The 13,076-nt window shown below is 37.3% G+C and overlaps 9 non-coding genes across 9 annotated transcripts; all 9 read right to left on the bottom strand.

Moving 5' to 3' along the window:
• Positions 1-313: 313 nt before the first annotated feature.
• Positions 314-395, bottom strand: TRNAS-AGA (transfer RNA serine (anticodon AGA)). The gene has a single exon. It is a non-coding gene; the product is annotated as a tRNA-Ser (tRNA).
• A 958-nt stretch (positions 396-1,353) lies between these two features.
• TRNAQ-CUG (transfer RNA glutamine (anticodon CUG)) lies at positions 1,354-1,425 on the bottom strand. Its single transcript has one exon. It is a non-coding gene; the product is annotated as a tRNA-Gln (tRNA).
• A 661-nt stretch (positions 1,426-2,086) lies between these two features.
• TRNAS-AGA (transfer RNA serine (anticodon AGA)) lies at positions 2,087-2,168 on the bottom strand. The gene has a single exon. It is a non-coding gene; the product is annotated as a tRNA-Ser (tRNA).
• Positions 2,169-4,896: 2,728 nt separating this feature from the next.
• Positions 4,897-4,968, bottom strand: TRNAQ-CUG (transfer RNA glutamine (anticodon CUG)). The gene has a single exon. It is a non-coding gene; the product is annotated as a tRNA-Gln (tRNA).
• Positions 4,969-7,411: 2,443 nt separating this feature from the next.
• Positions 7,412-7,493, bottom strand: TRNAS-AGA (transfer RNA serine (anticodon AGA)). The gene has a single exon. It is a non-coding gene; the product is annotated as a tRNA-Ser (tRNA).
• A 1,691-nt stretch (positions 7,494-9,184) lies between these two features.
• On the bottom strand, positions 9,185-9,266 carry TRNAS-AGA (transfer RNA serine (anticodon AGA)). The gene has a single exon. It is a non-coding gene; the product is annotated as a tRNA-Ser (tRNA).
• Positions 9,267-10,223: 957 nt separating this feature from the next.
• TRNAQ-UUG (transfer RNA glutamine (anticodon UUG)) lies at positions 10,224-10,295 on the bottom strand. The gene has a single exon. It is a non-coding gene; the product is annotated as a tRNA-Gln (tRNA).
• A 662-nt stretch (positions 10,296-10,957) lies between these two features.
• TRNAS-AGA (transfer RNA serine (anticodon AGA)) lies at positions 10,958-11,039 on the bottom strand. The gene has a single exon. It is a non-coding gene; the product is annotated as a tRNA-Ser (tRNA).
• A 1,690-nt stretch (positions 11,040-12,729) lies between these two features.
• Positions 12,730-12,811, bottom strand: TRNAS-AGA (transfer RNA serine (anticodon AGA)). Its single transcript has one exon. It is a non-coding gene; the product is annotated as a tRNA-Ser (tRNA).
• Positions 12,812-13,076: the final 265 nt, after the last annotated feature.

Below are 13,076 nucleotides of genomic sequence, written 5' to 3'. Positions count from 1 at the left end.
GATAATTCAAGGTTGTTGCAAATCAAAGTGCATGTCCCAGTACATCTGCCACAGCAGTGGTCTGTGACTGCTAGACAAAAGAGGGAGAAGCACCACTTACCTGGTGGCACTCATGGCGCTTCTTTTAATTAGTGGCTTGACGCACGTGGGATGCAGCGTCAGATCGGCTTATAGAAAATACATCCAAAAATCAAGTCAGTCTGGTTCTAGAAACCCTGTCTAAAGTTTGCATATCACCTTCATGTGTGATAAACCAGGACACATGCAAATTTATCTTCTCAGGTAATCAGACAAAAAATTATAGGAACATATTCGTAGTCGGCAAAATTTGAACCTGCGCGGGGAAACCCCAATGGATTTCTAGTCCTTCGCCTTAACCACTCGGCCACGACTACTCAGACATAGACCATTGATGAGTTTCACACACCTTTTCTTATAGCACCATGATCAAGAGCAGTGATTATCCCTTTGGAAAACATCTCAGAAAATAGAAACAAAATTCCAGGTACCAGTAAAATATAAAAATCTGATTTAAAGTCATCATCAATGGGAATCATGTACAGTTTAAGACTTTTACCTCTTTATAAGGCGGATTTTCAGTGGGTCCACTCCAAAATCATCCTGAATATTACTATGAAAATGCTGAAAACACTGAACAAATTAGTTTCCACGTAAAAAAGACTTGCTGTTCATATGATCAGGCTTTTGGGTGTCTTTTAACCACATCAAGTTTCCAAAAATGCCAAGCGGTTAACTAAAATAAGCATATCATTCTTCAGGTGTTTTTCATTTCGAATAGCTCCATACTTATAATACAATTTAATGGGAAGGTTAGAAAAACTCCTTCAAGGTTCCTGAGTGACTTTTAGTGCGTTTTGTGAGCTACAAAGAAGCGCCACAAAAATAGACTCAAAAGGTTCCCAAAATAATTTTATAAAAATACCACCAAAAATGTTTGCAAACTGCTTTAGGAAATTCTGAAAAACAAAAGAAAAGATGATTCAGGAAGAAAAACGCCAACAATTCCTAAAGACATTTCAGCTTAAAATCCTTGTCAATTTAATACACCTGGAAAAAGTGTTATGTGAACATTGACATAAATCATAGGGTATGGTTGCTTTGTGTGACACAATTCGTAAGAGTGTTGTATCTTAAAGTCAATTTTAAGTTTCGGTAATCCTGCTTCATAGGTGGATTTGGCCATACAACTCAAAGTGATCACTCCATGGATGTTTGGAACATTCAAATCTTTTTTTGGCATGTTGATTTTAACTCTCTTTTTATGTTAAAACTTGGGCACAGGAGAACTCAGTGTAAGCTGAAAAACTGAAACATATGTACAAAGAGCTGCCCAGGTTCCACTGAGATTTGAACTCAGATCGCTGGATTCAGAGTCCAGAGTGCTAACCATTACACCATGGAACCACATGAAAAAACACCTGGCTGCAGTTTTTGTGCTAAAAAGCACATTTGAACTCATGAATGAAGGTGAATACAGGCTCTAAAGCTGTAGTGCAAATCTACAATTAATACACAATGGTAAATTAATATCTCCTAAACTTTTATTCCACAAGTGTGCCAAGGGTTCCATGATATCGCAACAAGGACAGTTTTAAATGTTGATGAAAAGTGGCTAGTAAATAGAGTGCTGGATCTGTTACTTGGAAACAGGGTAAGAAAAAAAAATAATTGCAAAACTTATACTGTTAGAAAGCTGTTCATCCAGAAGTGGCTAAAAAATTTTCATTGTGTGGTAAAAAGTTTATTCCAAGAGATAATTCAAGGTTGTTGCAAATCAAAGTGCATGTCCCAGTACATCTGCCACAGCAGTGGTCTGTGACTGCTAGACAAAAGAGGGAGAAGCACCACTTACCTGGTGGCACTCATGGCGCTTCTTTTAATTAGTGGCTTGACGCACGTGGGATGCAGCGTCAGATCGGCTTATAGAAAATACATCCAAAAATCAAGTCAGTCTGGTTCTAGAAACCCTGTCTAAAGTTTGCATATCACCTTCATGTGTGATAAACCAGGACACACGCAAATGTATCTTCTCAGGTAATCAGACAAAAAATTATAGGAACATATTCGTAGTCGGCAGGATTTGAACCTGCGCGGGGAAACCCCAATGGATTTCTAGTCCTTCGCCTTAACCACTCGGCCACGACTACTCAGACATAGACCATTGATGAGTTTCACACACCTTTTCTTATAGCACCATGATCAAGAGCAGTGATTATCCCTTTGGAAAACATCTCAGAAAATAGAAACAAAATTCCAGGTACCAGAAAAATATAAAAATCTGATTTAAAGTCATCATCAATGGGAATCATGTACAGTTTAAGACTTTTACCTCTTTATAAGGCGAATTTTCAGTGGGTCCACTCCAAAATCATCCTGAAAATTACTCTGAAAATGCTGAAAACACTGAACAAATTAGTTTCCACGTAAAAAAGACTTGCTGTTCATATGATCAGGCTTTTGGGTGTCTTTTAACCACATCAAGTTTCCAAAAATGCCAAGGGGTTAACTAAAATAAGCATATCATTCTTCAGGTGTTTTTCATTTCGAATAGCTCCATACTTATAATACAATTTAATGGGAAGGTTAGAAAAACTCCTTCAAGGTTCCTGAGTGACTTTTAGTGCCTTTTGTGAGCTACAAAGAAGTGCCACAAAAATAGACTCAAAAGGTTCCCAAAATAATTTTATAAAAATACCACCAAAAATGTTTGCAAAATGCTTTAGGAAATTCTGAAAAACAAAAGAAAAGATGATTCAGGAAGAAAACGCCAACAATTCCTGAAGCCATTTCAGCTTAAAATCCTTGTCAGTTTAATACACCTGGAAAAAGTGTTATGTGAACATTGACATAAATCATAGGGTATGGTTGCTGTGTGTGACACAATTCGTAAGAGTGTTGTATCTTAAAGTCAATTTTAAGTTTCGGTAATCCTGCTTCATAGGTGGATTTGGCTATACAACTCAAAGTGATCACTCCATGGATGTTTGGAACATTCAAATCTTTTTTGGCAATGTTGATTTTAACTCTCTTTTTATGTTAAAACTTGGGCACAGGAGAACTCAGTGTAAGCGGAAAAACTGAAACATATGTACAAAGAGCTGCCCAGGTTCCACTGACATTTGAACTTAGATCGCTGGATTCAGAGTCCAGAGTGATAACCATTACACCATGGAACCACATGAAAAAACACCTGGCTGCAGTTTTTGTGCTAAAAAGCACATTTGAACTCATGAATGAAGGTGAATACAGGCTTTAAAGCTGTAGTGCAAATCTACAATTAATGCACAATGGTAAATTAATATCTCCTAAACTTTTATTCCACAAGTGTGCCAAGGGTTCCATGATATCTCAACAAGGACAGTTTTAAATGTTGATGAAAAGTGGCTAGTAAATAGAGTGCTGGATCTGTTACTTGGAAACAGGGTAAGAAAAAAAATAATTGCAAAACTTATACTGTTAGATAGCTGTTCACCCAGAAGTCGCTAAAAAATTGTCATTGTGTGGTAAAAAGTTTATTCCAAGAGATAATTCAAGGTTGTTGCAAATCAAAGTGCATGTCCCAGTACATCTGCCACAGCAGTGGTCTGTGACTGCTAGACAAAAGAGGGAGAAGCACCACTTACCTGGTGGCACTCATGGCGCTTCTTTTAATTAGTGGCTTGACGCACGTGGGATGCAGCGTCAGATCGGCTTATAAAAAATACATCCAAAAATCAAGTCAGTCTGGTTCTAGAAACCCTGTCTAAAGTTTGCATATCACCTTCATGTGTGATAAACCAGGACACACGCAAATTTATCTTCTCAGGTAATCAGACAAAAAACTATAGGAACATATTCATAGCCGGCAGGATTTGAACCTGAGCGGGGAAACCACAATGGATTTCTAGCCCATCGCCTTAACCACTCGGCCACAACTACTCAGACATTAACCACTGATGAGTTTCACACACCTTTTCTTATAGCACCATGATCAAGAGCAGTGATTATCCCTTTGGAAAACATCTCAGAAAATAGAAACAAAATTCCAGGTACCAGTAAAATATAAAAATCTGATTTAAAGTCATCATCAATGGGAATCATGTACAGTTTAAGACTTTTACCTCTTTATAAGGCGGATTTTCAGTGGGTCCACTCCAAAATCATCCTGAAAATTACTCTGAAAATGCTGAAAACACTGAACAAATTAGTTTCCACGTAAAAAAGACTTGCTGTTCATATGATCAGGCTTTTGGGTGTCTTTTAACCACATCAAGTTTCCAAAAATGCCAAGCGGTTAACTAAAATAAGCATATCATTCTTCAGGTGTTTTTCATTTCGAATAGCTCCATACTTATAATACAATTTAATGGGAAGGTTAGAAAAACTCCTTCAAGGTTCCTGAGTGACTTTTAGTGCGTTTTGTGAGCTACAAAGAAGCGCCACAAAAATAGACTCAAAAGGTTCCCAAAATAATTTTATAAAAATACCACCAAAAATGTTTGCAAACTGCTTTAGGAAATTCTGAAAAACAAAAGAAAAGATGATTCAGGAAGAAATTGCCAACAATTCCTGAAGCCATTTCAGCTTAAAATCCTTGTCAGTTTAATACACCTGGAAAAAGTGTTATGTGAACATTGACATAAATCATATGGTATGGTTGCTTTGTGTGACACAATTCGTAAGAGTGTTGTATCTTAAAGTCAATTTTAAGTTTCGGTAATCCTGCTTCATAGGTGGATTTGGCCATACAACTCAAAGTGATCACTCCATGGATGTTTGGAACATTCAAATCTTTTTTTGGCATGTTGATTTTAACTCTCTTTTTATGTTAAAACTTGTGCACAGGAGAACTCAGTGTAAGCAGAAAAACTGAAACATATGTACAAAGAGCTGCCCAGGTTCCACTGAGATTTGAACTCAGATCGCTGGATTCAGAGTCCAGAGTGCTAACCATTACACCATGGAACCACACAAAAAAAAATACATGGCTGCAGTTTTTGTGCTAAAAAGCACATTTGAACTCATTAATGAAGGTGAATACAGGATCTAAAGCTGTAGTGCAAATCTACAATTAATACACAATGGTAAATTAATATCTCCTAAACTTTTATTCCACAAGTGTGCCAAGGGTTCCATGATATGTCAACAAGGACAGTTTTAAATGTTGATGAAAAGTGGCTAGTAAATAGAGTGCTGGATCTGTTACTTGGAAACAGGGTAAGAAAAAAAATAATTGCAAAACTTATACTGTTAGAAAGCTGTTCATCCAGAAGTGGCTAAAAAATTTTCATTGTGTGGTAAAAAGTTTATTCCAAGAGATAATTCAAGGTTGTTGCAAATCAAAGTGCATGTCCCAGTACATCTGCCACAGCAGTGGTCTGTGACTGCTAGACAAAAGAGGTAGAAGCACCACTTACCTGGTGGCACTCATGCCGCTTCTTTTAATTAGTGGCTTGACGCACGTGGGATGCAGCGTCAGATCGGCTTATAGAAAATACATCCAAAAATCAAGTAAGTCTGGTTCTAGAAACCCTGTCTAAAGTTTGCATATCTCCTTCATGTGTGATAAACCAGGACACACGCAAATTTATCTTCCCAGGTAATCAGACAAGAAATTATAGCAACATATTCGTAGTTGGCAAGATTTGAACCTGCGCGGGGAAACCCCAATGGATCATGGTGCTATAACCACCATCGCCTTAACCACTCGGCCACGACTACTCAGACATTGACCATTTATGAGTTTCACACACCTTTTCTTATAGCACCATGATCAAGAGCAGTGATTATCCCTTTGGAAAACATCTCAGAAAATAGAAACAAAATTCCAGGTACCAGTAAAATATAAAAATCTGATTTAAAGTCATCATCAATGGGAATCATGTACAGTTTAAGACTTTTACCTCTTTATAAGGCGGATTTTCAGTGGGTCCACTCCAAAATCATCCTGAAAATTACTCTGAAAATGCTGAAAACACTGAACAAATTAGTTTCCATGTAAAAAAGACTTGCTGTTCATATGATCAGGCTTTTGGGTGTCTTTTAACCACATCAAGTTTCCAAAAATGCCAAAAGGTTAACTAAAATAAGCATATCATTCTTCAGGTGTTTTTCATTTCGAATAGCTCCATACTTATAATACAATTTAATGGCAAGATTAGAAAAACTCCTTCAAGGTTCCTGAGTGACTTTTAGTGCGTTTTGTGAGCTACAAAGAAGCGCCACAAAAATAGACTCAAAAGGTTCCCAAAATAATTTTATAAAAATACCACCAAAAATGTTTGCAAACTGCTTTAGGAAATTCTGAAAAACAAAAGAAAAGATGATTCAGGAAGAAAACGCCAACAATTCCTGAAGCCATTTCAGCTTAAAATCCTTGTCAGTTTAATACACCTGGATAAAGTGTTATGTGAACATTGACATAAATCATAGGGTATGGTTGCTTTGTGTGACACAATTCGTAAGAGTGTTGTATCATAAAGTCAATTTTAAGTTTCGGTAATCCTGCTTCATAGGTGGATTTGGCCATACAACTCAAAGTGATCACGCCTTGGATGTTTGGAACATTCAAGTCTTTTTTTGGCATGTTGATTTTAACTCTCTTTTTATGTTAAAACTTGGGCACAGGAGAACTCAGCGTAAGCGGAAAAACTGAAACATATGTACATAGAGGTGCCCAGGTTCCACTGAGATTTGAACTCAGATCGCTGGATTCAAAGTCCAGAGTGCTAATCATTCACCATGGAACCACACAAAAAAAAATACGCGGCTGCAGTTTTTGTGCTAAAAAGCACATTTGAACTCATGAATGAAGGTGAATACAGGCTCTAAAGCTGTAGTGCAAATCTACAATTAATACACAATGGTAAATTAATATCTCCTAAACTTTTATTCCACAAGTGTGCCAAGGGTTCCATGATATGTCAACAAGGACAGTTTTAAATGTTGATGAAAAGTGGCTAGTAAATAGAGTGCTGGATCTGTTACTTGGAAACAGGGTAAGAAAAAAAATAATTGCAAAACTTATACTGTTAGAAAGCTGTTCATCCAGAAGTGGCTAAAAAATTTTCATTGTGTGGTAAAAAGTTTATTCCAAGAGATAATTCAAGGTTGTTGCAAATCAAAGTGCATGTCCCAGTACATCTGCCACAGCAGTGGTCTGTGACTGCTAGACAAAAGAGGTAGAAGCACCACTTACCTGGTGGCACTCATGCCGCTTCTTTTAATTAGTGGCTTGACGCACGTGGGATGCAGCGTCAGATCGGCTTATAGAAAATACATCCAAAAATCAAGTCAGTCTGGTTCTAGAAACCCTGTCTAAAGTTTGCATATCACCTTCATGTGTGATAAACCAGGACACACGCAAATTTATCTTCTCAGGTAATCAGACAAAAAACTATAGGAACATATTCGTAGTTGGCAGGATTTGAACCAGCGCGGGGAAACCCCAATGGATTTCTAGTCCATCGCCTTAACCACTCGGCCACGACTACTCAGACATTGACCATTGATGAGTTTCACACACCTTTTCTTATAGCACCATGATCAAGAGCAGTGATTATCCCTTTGGAAAACATCTCAGAAAATAGAAACAAAATTCCAGGTACCAGTAAAATATAAAAATCTGATTTTAAGTCATCATCAATGGGAATCATGTACAGTTTAAGACTTTTACCTCTTTATAAGGCGGATTTTCAGTGGGTCCACTCCAAAATCATCCTGAAAATTACTCTGAAAATGCTGAAAACACTGAACAAATTAGTTTCCACGTAAAAAAGACTTGCTGTTCATATGATCAGGCTTTTGGGTGTCTTTTAACCACATCAAGTTTCCAAAAATGCTAAGCGGTTAACTAAAATAAGCATATCATTCTTCAGGTGTTTTTCATTTCGAATAGCTCCATACTTATAATACAATTTAATGGCAAGATTAGAAAAACTCCTTCAAGGTTCCTGAGTGACTTTTAGTGCGTTTTGTGAGCTACAAAGAAGCGCCACAAAAATAGACTCAAAAGGTTCCCAAAATAATTTTATAAAAATACCACCAAAAATGTTTGCAAACTGCTTTAGGAAATTCTGAAAAACAAAAGAAAAGATGATTCAGGAAGAAAATGCCAACAATTCCTGAAGCCATTTCAGCTTAAAATCCTTGTCAGTTTAATACACCTGGAAAAAGTGTTATGTCAACATTGACATAAATCATAGGGTATGGTTGCTTTGTGTGACACAATTCGTAAGAGTGTTGTATCTTAAAGTCAATTTTAAGTTTCGGTAATCCTGCTTCATAGGTGGATTTGGCCATACAACTCAAAGTGATCACGCCTTGGATGTTTGGAACATTCAAATCTTTTTTTGGCATGTTGATTTTAACTCTCTTTTTATGTTAATACTTGGGCACAGGAGAACTCAGTGTAAGCGGAAAAACTGAAACATATGTACAAAGAGGTGCCCAGGTTCCACTGAGATTTGAACTCAGATCGCTGGATTCAAAGTCCAGAGTGCTAACCATTCACCATGGAACCACACAAAAAAAAATACATGGCTGCAGTTTTTGTGCTAAAAAGCACATTTGAACTCATGAATGAAGGTGAATACAGGCTCTAAAGCTGTAGTGCAAATCTACAATTAATACACAATGGTAAATTAATATCTCCTAAACTTTTATTCCACAAGTGTGCCAAGGGTTCCATGATATGTCAACAAGGACAGTTTTAAATGTTGATGAAAAGTGGCTAGTAAATAGAGTGCTGGATCTGTTACTTGGAAACAGGGTAAGAAAAAAAATAATTGCAAAACTTATACTGTTAGAAAGCTGTTCATCCAGAAGTGGCTAAAAAATTTTCATTGTGTGGTAAAAAGTTTATTCCAAGAGATAATTCAAGGTTGTTGCAAATCAAAGTGCATGTCCCAGTACATCTGCCACAGCAGTGGTCTGTGACTGCTAGACAAAAGAGGTAGAAGCACCACTTACCTGGTGGCACTCATGCCGCTTCTTTTAATTAGTGGCTTGATGCACGTGGGATGCAGCGTCAGATCGGCTTATAGAAAATACATCCAAAAATCAAGTCAGTCTGGTTCTAGAAACCCTGTCTAAAGTTTGCATATCACCTTCATGTGTGATAAACCAGGACACAAGCAAATTTATCTTCTCAGGTAATCAGACAAAAAAACTATAGGAACATATTCGTAGTCGGCAGGATTTGAACCTGCGCAGGGAAACCCCAATGGATTTCTAGTCCATCGCCTTAACCATTCGGCCACGACTACTCAGACATTGATCATTAATGAGTTTCACACACCTTTTCTTATAGCACCATGATCAAGAGCAGTGATTATCCCTTTGGAAAACATCTCAGAAAATAGAAACAAAATTCCAGGTACCAGTAAAATATAAAAATCTGATTTAAAGTCATCATCAATGGGAATCATGTACAGTTTAAGACTTTTACCTCTTTATAAGGCGGATTTTCAGTGGGTCCACTCCAAAATCACCCTGAAAATTACTCTGAAAATGCTGAAAACACTGAACAAATTAGTTTCCACGTAAAAAAGACTTGCTGTTCATATGATCAGGCTTTTGGGTGTCTTTTAACCACATCAAGTTTCCAAAAATGCCAAGCGGTTAACTAAAATAAGCATATCATTCTTCAGGTGTTTTTCATTTCGAATAGCTCCATACTTATAATCCAATTTAATGGCAAGGTTAGGAAAACTCCTTCAAGGTTCCTGAGTGACTTTTAGTGCGTTTTGTGAGCTACAAAGAAGCGCCACAAAAATAGACTCAAAAGGTTCCCAAAATAATTTTATAAAAATACCACCAAAAATGTTTGCAAACTGCTTTAGGAAATTCTGAAAAACAAAAGAAAAGATGATTCAGGAAGAAAACGCCAACAATTCCTGAAGCCATTTCAGCTTAAAATCCTTGTCAGTTTAATACACCTGGAAAAAGTGTTATGTGAACATTGACATAAATCATAGGGTATGGTTGCTTTGTGTGACACAATTCGTAAGAGTGTTGTATCTTAAAGTCAATTTTAAGTTTCGGTAATCCTGCTTCATAGGTGGATTTGGCCATACAACTCAAAGTGATCACGCCTTGGATGTTTGGAACATTCAAATCTTTTTTTGGCATGTTGATTTTAACTCTCTTTTTATGTTAAAACTTGGGCTCAGGAGAACTCAGTGTAAGCGGAAAAACTGAAACATATGTACAAAGAGGTGCCCAGGTTCCACTGAGATTTGAACTCAGATCGCTGGATTCAAAGTCCAGAGTGCTAACCTATACACCATGGAACCACACAAAAAAAAATACGCGGCTGCAGTTTTTGTGCTAAAATGCACATTTGAACTCATGAATGAAGGTGAACACAGGCTCTAAAGCTGTAGTGCAAATCTACAATTAATACACAATGGTAAATTAATATCTCCTAAACTTTTATTCCACAAGTGTGCCAAGGGTTCCATGATATCTCAACAAGGACAGTTTTAAATGTGGATGAAAAGTGGCTAGTAAATAGAGTGCTGGATCTGTTACTTGGAAACAGGGTAAGAAAAAAAATAATTGCAAAACTTATACTGTTAGAAAGCTGTTCATCCAGAAGTGGCTAAAAAATTTTCATTGTGTGGTAAAAAGTTTATTCCAAGAGATAATTCAAGGTTGTTGCAAATCAAAGGGCATGTCCCAGTACATCTGCCACAGCAGCGGTCTGTGACTGCTAGACAAAAGAGGGAGAAGCACCACTTACCTGGTGGCACTCATGGCGCTTCTTTTAATTAGTGGCTTGACGCACGTGGGATGCAGCGTCAGATCGGCTTATAGAAAATACATCCAAAAATCAAGTCAGTCTGGTTTTAGAAACCCTGTCTAAAGTTTGCATATCACCTTCATGTGTGATAAACCAGGACACACGCAAATTTATCTTCTCAGGTAATCAGACAAAAAATTATAGGAACATATTCGTAGTCGGCAGGATTTGAACCTGCGCGGGGAAACCCCAATGGATTTCTAGTCCATCGCCTTAACCACTCGGCCACGACTACTCAGACATTGACCATTCATGAGTTTCACACACCTTTACATATAGCACCATGATCAAGAGCAGTGATTATCCCTTTGGAAAACATCTCAGAAAATAGAAACAAAATTCCAGGTACCAGTAAAATATAAAAATCTGATTTAAAGTCATCATCAATGGGAATCATGTGCAGTTTAAGACTTTTACCTCTTTATAAGGTGGATTTTCAGTGGGTCCACTCCAAAATCATCCTGAAAATTACTCTGAAAATGCTGAAAACACTGAACAAATTAGTTTCCACGTAAAAAAGACTTGCTGTTCATATGATCAGGCTTTTGGGTGTCTTTTAACCACATTAAGTTTCCAAAAATGCCAAGCGGTTAACTAAAATAAGCATATCATTCTTCAGGTGTTTTTCATTTCGAATAGCTCCATACTTATAATACAATTTAATGGCAAGGTTAGGAAAACTCCTTCAAGGTTCCTGAGTGACTTTTAGTGCGTTTTGTGAGCTACAAAGAAGCGCCACAAAAATAGACTCAAAAGGTTCCCAAAATAATTTTATAAAAATACCACCAAAACTGTTTGCAAACTGCTTTAGGAAATTCTGAAAAACAAAAGAAAAGATGATTCAGGAAGAAAACGCCAACAATTCCTGAAGCCATTTCAGCTTAAATCCTTGTCAGTTTAATACACCTGGAAAAAGTGTTATGTGAACATTGACATAAATCATAGGGTATGGTTGCTTCGTGTGACACAATTCGTAAGAGTGTTGTATCTTAAAGTCAATTTTAAGTTTCGGTAATCCTGCTTCATAGGTGGATTTGGCCATACAACTCAAAGTGATCACGCCTTGGATGTTTGGAACATTCAAATCTTTTTTTGGCATGTTGATTTTACCTCTCTTTTTATGTTAAAACTTGGGCTCAGGAGAACTCAGTGTAAGCGGAAAAACTGAAACATATGTACAAAGAGGTGCCCAGGTTCCACTGAAATTTGAACTCAGATCGCTGGATTCAAAGTCCAGAGTGCTAACCTATACACCATGGAACCACACAAAAAAAAATACGCGGCTGCAGTTTTTGTGCTAAAAAGCACATTTGAACTCATGAATGAAGGTGAACACAGGCTCTAAAGCTGTAGTGCAAATCTACAATTAATACACAATGGTAAATTAATATCTCCTTAACTTTTATTCCACAAGTGTGCCAAGGGTTCCATGATATCTCAACAAGGACAGTTTTAAATGTGGATGAAAAGTGGCTAGTAAATAGAGTGCTGGATCTGTTACTTGGAAACAGGGTAAGAAAAAAAATAATTGCAAAACTTATACTGTTAGAAAGCTGTTCATCCAGAAGTGGCTAAAACATTTTCATTGTGTGGTAAAAAGTTTATTCCAAGAGATAATTCAAGGTTGTTGCAAATCAAAGTGCATGTCCCAGTACATCTGCCACAGCAGTGGTCTGTGACTGCTAGACAAAAGAGGGAGAAGCACCACTTGCCTGGTGACACTCATGGCGCTTCTTTTAATTAGTGGCTTGACGCACGTGGGATGCAGCGTCAGATCGGCTTATAGAAAATACATCCAAAAATCAAGTCAGTCTGGTTTTAGAAACCCTGTCTAAAGTTTGCATATCACCTTCATGTGTGATAAACCAGGACACACGCAAATTTATCTTCTCAGGTAACCAGACAAAACATTATAGGAACATATTCGTAGTCGGCAGGATTTGAACCTGCGCGGGGAAACCCCAATGGATTTCTAGTCCATCGCCTTAACCACTCGGCCACGACTACTCAGACATTGATCATTAATGAGTTTCACACACCTTTTCTTATAGCACCATGATCAAGAGCAGTGATTATCATATTGGAAAACATCTCAGAAAATAGAAACAAAATTCCAGGTACCAGTAAAATATAAAAATCTGGTTTAAAGTCATCATCAATGGGAATCATGTACAGTTTAAGACTTTTACCTCTTTATAAGGCGGATTTTCAGTGGGTCCACTCCAAAATCATCCTGAAAATTACTCTGAAAATGCTGAAAACACTGAACAAA

Source organism: Ranitomeya imitator, chromosome 9 (genome assembly GCF_032444005.1).
Source record: "Ranitomeya imitator isolate aRanImi1 chromosome 9, aRanImi1.pri, whole genome shotgun sequence".
In the NCBI taxonomy this organism is placed as follows: Eukaryota; Metazoa; Chordata; class Amphibia; order Anura; family Dendrobatidae; genus Ranitomeya; species Ranitomeya imitator.
The sequence above is the reverse complement of the archived record's forward strand: the minus strand, read 5'-3'. Positions and strand labels throughout refer to the sequence as shown.